Source organism: Boleophthalmus pectinirostris, unplaced genomic scaffold (genome assembly GCF_026225935.1).
Source record: "Boleophthalmus pectinirostris isolate CB_2022bp ecotype Guang Dong unplaced genomic scaffold, ASM2622593v1 HiC_scaffold_14, whole genome shotgun sequence".
Classification (NCBI taxonomy): domain Eukaryota; kingdom Metazoa; phylum Chordata; class Actinopteri; order Gobiiformes; family Gobiidae; genus Boleophthalmus; species Boleophthalmus pectinirostris.
In genome coordinates this window covers 11,219,202-11,225,535 of record NW_026571047.1, presented here as the reverse complement: position 1 = coordinate 11,225,535, position 6,334 = coordinate 11,219,202, and positions in this window count along the sequence as shown.

The window sequence follows — 6,334 nt, the reverse complement described above, 5'->3', positions numbered from 1 at the left end:
ATTGCTAATTTTACATCTGTCAGATTTCAGTATTTGGATAAAATCACATAAAATCAGTAATATGTGTGTGTGCGTGTGTGTATGTATGTGTATGTATGTATATATATATATATATATATATATATATATATATATATATATATATATATATATATATCCATCCATCCATCCATCTGATTTCATTTTTTTTTACAACTTAAATCATTTTTCATTACATGTTAAGTTACAAATGACAAGGAAACACATTACATTTTAACGGAATAGGGTGTGAACAATACTAAAGTACTTTGGTACATATTTGGATATGATTATGTCTTGTGTCATATGATTATGTCTTGTGTCAGACATGGAATAACACACATGGAATGTGGGTGTTCTGCTGTTTATATTAAACTACCACCTGCACAGGTGCACAACCCAACATTTATGGTAACAAGCAAGTATTGCTACCAGTTCTGTTTAAACTGGGCATCTGTTCTGACCTGTGGCCTGAAGGGGGCAGCAGCACAGCCACTTTAGCCTTGTGTTTAGTCTTTAGCTAATCTATGGGAAAGGTCAGGAGGTCAAGTTAATAAGTATATAATAAAAGGGTTAATATGCAAAGGGGGAAGAACGAATAAGTACTTAAAATCAATATTTAAGTCTGACAACTTAAAAAAAAGTAAAGTAAAAAATCAGTACATGGCAAGTTTAGGGTCCAGTAATTGGTAATTAGTAAAATTTCCTCATATTTAACACTACTATAAAGTATAAGTTTAGTGATGGTGAGTTAATAATCACCATCGACAAATATAGGGCGCCAAATAATTATTTGACAGTTTGATTGAATAATGTTTCTGTCTTACATATGTTATAAAACATGGCATGTTTTTTTATCTGTAGCTCAGATTATGATACTAAAAATATGATTACTAATATTTCAATAGCTGACTAGATTGATCTTGACATCTCAGCCCTTCAAACATCATTTCAATTTGTTTATTTTCTTGTAGTGTGTAAGATACACCAGAAAGCTTATATACTTCTGTCTTTTGAATTCCTTGTAATCCATTGTAATCAGTCTAATCAAGAAAACAACAGTACTATCTTCATTTTGAACCCAGGTGTAGGTCACGTACGCACCTAAGCTATGTGTGCACTGCCAACAACAGTCAATTACTGCAAGTGCCTCTGTCTCAATAAAAGGAGAGAGCGCCACGTCACCAGGAAAAATATGTTAAAAATGCAGTGGCCCATTTCAAAGTGTGAAAAACAAGCACACGTTGTTTCGATTCTTGCAGCACTTTAAAATTTCCAACCAGTATTTATCTTTTTATTGAGGCTCTATTTATATACTCACTCACATGATAGGTTTGACAGAAAGGGAACACACTGTTTAGTTAGTGGCAGCATTTCATTGTTATTAGTGAGGTTGCAACATCAATAATTCTGCAACATCAGGAAGTGCCTCCCTGCAGTTTAAAATAGACCCATGTTCATTATGTTTTCATGTACTTTTGGTAAAACAGGCTATTTGTGTAGGTTGAGTTACAGAAGCATGGTGTAGTCAAACCATACATGGCTACAGGAAGTGTACTCTATTTTCTAAATGTCAATTAGTCACTTTCTTTTTATTGCTGTTTTTATGATTTTCATAAAGTTTTCACAGATTTCAAAATTTGTATGAAATGACTGACCTTTACCACAGTATGCAATCATATTTAACACCTTGAGCAGACAAGACAGACTGGTATGTTCTGAATTCCTAAAAATCCAACTAAAATATTATGAGGAGAGTTTGTCACAAAAAACACAAACAAAAAAAACTTAAATGCCACTAACACAGTCTGCCAGTCTTATCTCTTATACTGTACAATGAAACTCTGACTTCTCTGGTCCTACTGACTTTGAGTTTAGTTTAAAAATTGCTACAGTTTAGCAAATATTTAGAAAATATTTTTTTCCTACCTGATGTCATGTACTGTTATCTACCTCTTGTCTTCTATTTTATTTTATTTATGCCTTATTGTCTATGTTATTGTTTTATTTTTTACTCTGTTGTTTTTATTATGTTTTATTGGTGTAAATGCTGTATTTTACAAGAACATACGTTAAACACTTTTATATCTTTAATCTGCAAATGTTTTACTGCCTCATGTAAAATAAAATATTAACTTTCAGAGAGATAAAACATAAAAAATTTAAAATAACCCTTTTCAATTATTGTCTAAGCTGGTAATCTCAAAATTATAATTAGGTCTATATTAAGAGTGAGGGGTACACATTTTAGTAGGGGGTCCGTCACCTGCTTGTAAACAGGCATTCTGACTGTGAGCGGGGTCGCCTCTCCAGAGATCTGGCCTGTTACTTGGGCTATTTTGCTTTCCATGAAGATAGAAAGGTTAAATATTGTACTGTGTAACATTCCAGACAAAGCAATAACATCTCAAGAAAAGCATTTGACGCAACCTCCACCACAAAAGTTACACAGTCCATCTTTAACTACTTATTATTATCAGCGCACCTCTCCAGGCCAATAGCAGTCAGTGCCATGGAGCTCTTCAAAGTCCACTCTGGTTCCGGAAGTACATTTCCCATAAATTTTTTGCATAGACTTTAAAAAAAAAAGTTATATCAAGAGTTAAAAGCCATTATGGAGGCTAACCAGCTACGTGGTAACTAATGTCCATAATGCCAAGTCCAAAAAGTACATTTAGATCTTAAAATTTTGCTAAATGTTTTAATAACAGTGGTTTATAAAATTTCAGAAACAGGTTTTAAATAAAATTCTAGGTCACTGGTAACCACGAAGCTGATTTCAGGCTTTTAATATAACAAAACAGAAAGAATAGAAAAAATTTACAGGAAATTGACTTTACCAGAACCAAGTGGCCTATCCCATTTGCAAATTTACTTGTAAGGCTACATACAATAGTGGGTAGTACTTTCTATGTGCAGGAACCAATACATGTCTAACACAATGGGACAATGTGAAAGCAAACATATTGCAACATGAATGTATGAATCATAGCAGATTCATTTGCAATGTGAAGGCATTTTAAAGCAATTCATTTTTTAATTGTAACTTATATAACACAACTTTTAAGGAAGTCTGCTATTCTGATTAACTTGACTCACCGTATATATCAAATATTTTGGGTGTAGACAGTGTACATACTGACTTTTTAAGATTGCATGGGGCACTTTCCTGGTATGGGCGTCAAAAATAGCCACTGCTTCCTTTTTGGTGAAGACCGAAATAAGTTTCATCATTCTTATTCATATCTTCAGACCAGAAAAAACTGTCTGCAACACATGAGAAAGAGATGCAAATATGGTTCATTACTGATATTTACGGAGGAACTGTCAGAGTTTCAGTCAGCTATAGAAAGTCCATAGTCCTTCTTGTTTGATGTCATCTTTATGTTTATGGTATTTAGTAGAATTGAGTAGAACTTCCTTGTATGTCCATTTTACAGTTCCTATGCACAATTTAGACATTTCTTAATGCCATAAACTCTAGCCTCTAGTCATGTCACTGTAACATTTTGCTATGCTGTTATTGTAGGATTGGTCATCTGTCACTGGAGTTATAAAAGAATGCTTTCTTCCTGTAAAAAAAAAAATTCCCATCTTTAAAACATTCACAGCCTTTTAGAATGGCCAAGATGTACCAAGATTATCTGGGCATTTTAGTGTTAGTAAAAAAGTGATGAACAAAGACAAATATATGGGTGAAAAATGTGCCACAAGCATTAATAACTAGGTATGTCTTTGCCACAACTACGCCAATTGTAATTGTGAAAAAGGTGATAAAAATGTGTTACTTAACTTTGGGTTAGTGTTAATTGGTGTTTGCTGGAAATGACCAAGTATCCAAACCTGTTTAAAGGTGCATTATGTAACTTTTCTGGTGGAGGGTCCGTCAAATGCTTTCTTCATGGAGATGTTATTGCTTTGTCTGGAATGTTTCACAGTGTGGTATTACACCTTTCTATCATAGAGACCAAACCAGACCAAGTCAGATCTGTGGAGAGGCAACCCTGCTCATGGTCAATGTCTTGTTTCTTGAAGTATTTTGGAGCTATAAGACCACCTGTCATTGAATAAATGTAAGGAGCTGTTTAATGTCATACTGTGGAACATTCAAGGCAGAGCAATGGCATATCCATAGAAACAAGCAGGTGAAGGACCCCAAACCAAAATTTACCATATTGCACCTTTAAATATGAGTTACGAAAGATATTAATAACTAGATACAGTATGTCTTTGACACAACTTGGCACCTTATAAATAAGGTGAACAAAAAGGTGTTACTTAATTGTGACTTAGTGGTTGGAGTTTACTGGAAATTACTCTGGTATTTAAACCAGTTTTAATTTAGCATTACATAACTAGATATTTCCTTGCTACAAATGGGGCACTTGTATCACATCCAAATTCACCACAAACATCCTTGTCGTGAATCAGTGCCATGTATTATGAAAGGAACATAAGACACCCAACTTCTCTAGAAAAACTAAGTATTTTGAGCATTATATAGCATTATAGAGATGCAGCAGCCTTGTAATTATGATGACCAAAAAAAAAAAAAGAATGAAAATCCATCAACTGTGGGCCAGCTAAACATTAGCCAATAGATAACGAAGCTACCTCGTTATCTATTGGTTGTTGATTGTCAATTAAACTCTCTACGTTTCTAGCGAAAACTGACTCGCCGGCGTGCTGGGATTATGTACGTCCCTCACACAATCCACATACACAAAACACTGTTTACTAGACTAATGAAGCGGTTATTAGCAGCTTTTTTAAACTGTAGCTTCCTTGCATTTAACACAAAGTTTGTTGCAATGGCAGAAAAGAATCCACTACCAGTTAACCACAAAAGAAAGTCAATTTTTGAGGTCGCTGAAAGAAGAGAAGGGGAAAAGGAGCGAAGACAAACTAAGGTGATTCTTGGAGATTCCTTCCAGTGATGGTGTACACTGACGCAGATGAAGGGTCTAAAGACTGACGCACTGGTCGCTAAATGACTTCTGGACAGGAAACTTCAACAGTAATTCGTTCAGTACTTCTGAACGCACACCAGTTGTAAACAAGCATGATTTCTAGTGTAAGGAGAAGGCAGGAGCAGGTGTTTCTACTTAAGGAGCTGTGTAGTTAAAGTAACAAGTACTGAATACAAAATACAACTCAAGTAATAAACAGGTCACTATATAATAGATTTGGTGTATTTAAAGGGCCCATATTAACCTGTGTTTTGTTTCATTCACACATGTTTAACACACAAATCCTGCAGATTTAGGCTGAGTTCCTCTCTCAAATAGAAAACACTGTTGCATCTTGTGATGTCATGTGGTAACATAGGAAGTGCTCCACTGTGTTTTTAAACCTTCAGACACTTTCACCAGAATAATTTCGATAATTTCACCCCTGTAATTTCCCATCTCTACTTAACTAAAGGTGACATCACAAGGTGGAATAGAGCATTTTGCGCTTTGGAGATGTACACAGAGAGGAAACATGTGTGACAAAACACAACCCCAGGCACATTTTTGACGAGGTAACAACATTCTAACATGACTTAGATTTAGAGAGTCAATGTTGTGTAATATTGGAACTTCAACCAAGAAGAAAAATTTTCATTCAGATGGCAAATGTTATGAAAAAGTCAATTTTGCTAACTTCACCTCTACAACAACCCATCTCCAGATCTTGAGCGAGTCATGGTCAGAACTAACTCATTTATTGTGCTTGTTCTGGTTTGATGGGTTGATACAGGCAGTAGGCAAATTCAACATAGTGAAGTAAATCGATAAAGTTTCTCACATTTAAATAGTTAATGATCGAATAAACAAGAAATTATTAAACAAAACTAGGCTGATTTTGCATGTCTTTTCATGTTAAAACACCCTTCCCTCCGTCTTGACTTCTTCAGTAATAACTCTCGCAAGACAAGATTCCAAACCTAACCCTGCACTTGTTTTTTGTATAATATTTTGCATTCTCCCTGGCACGTGTCCCCCCATGTGAGAAGTGTACAGCTCTGACAGCCCTAAAAACTCTGAGTCATGTTCGTTCTATCCACTTGGGAGGGTTTTTACATTTTTACCACCAAGTGTTGACATTTTCTGAGGTCACTCTCCAACGGGACAATCCTGACCTTTTCCACCATAATGCTCTTTGCCATGTGAGCGCGGGGGTGTGATAATGTCCTGGCAGGGCATCAGACGTTTCCTCGGTTCGGGATAGCCCCCTCTGTCTGGCTCTCACGTGATACTTTGAAGTTACACCTGCTCCCCCCTACTCCAAAAGTCCACGCCCCCTTACCTGTGTAGTCAGTCTGTGGGGCTCC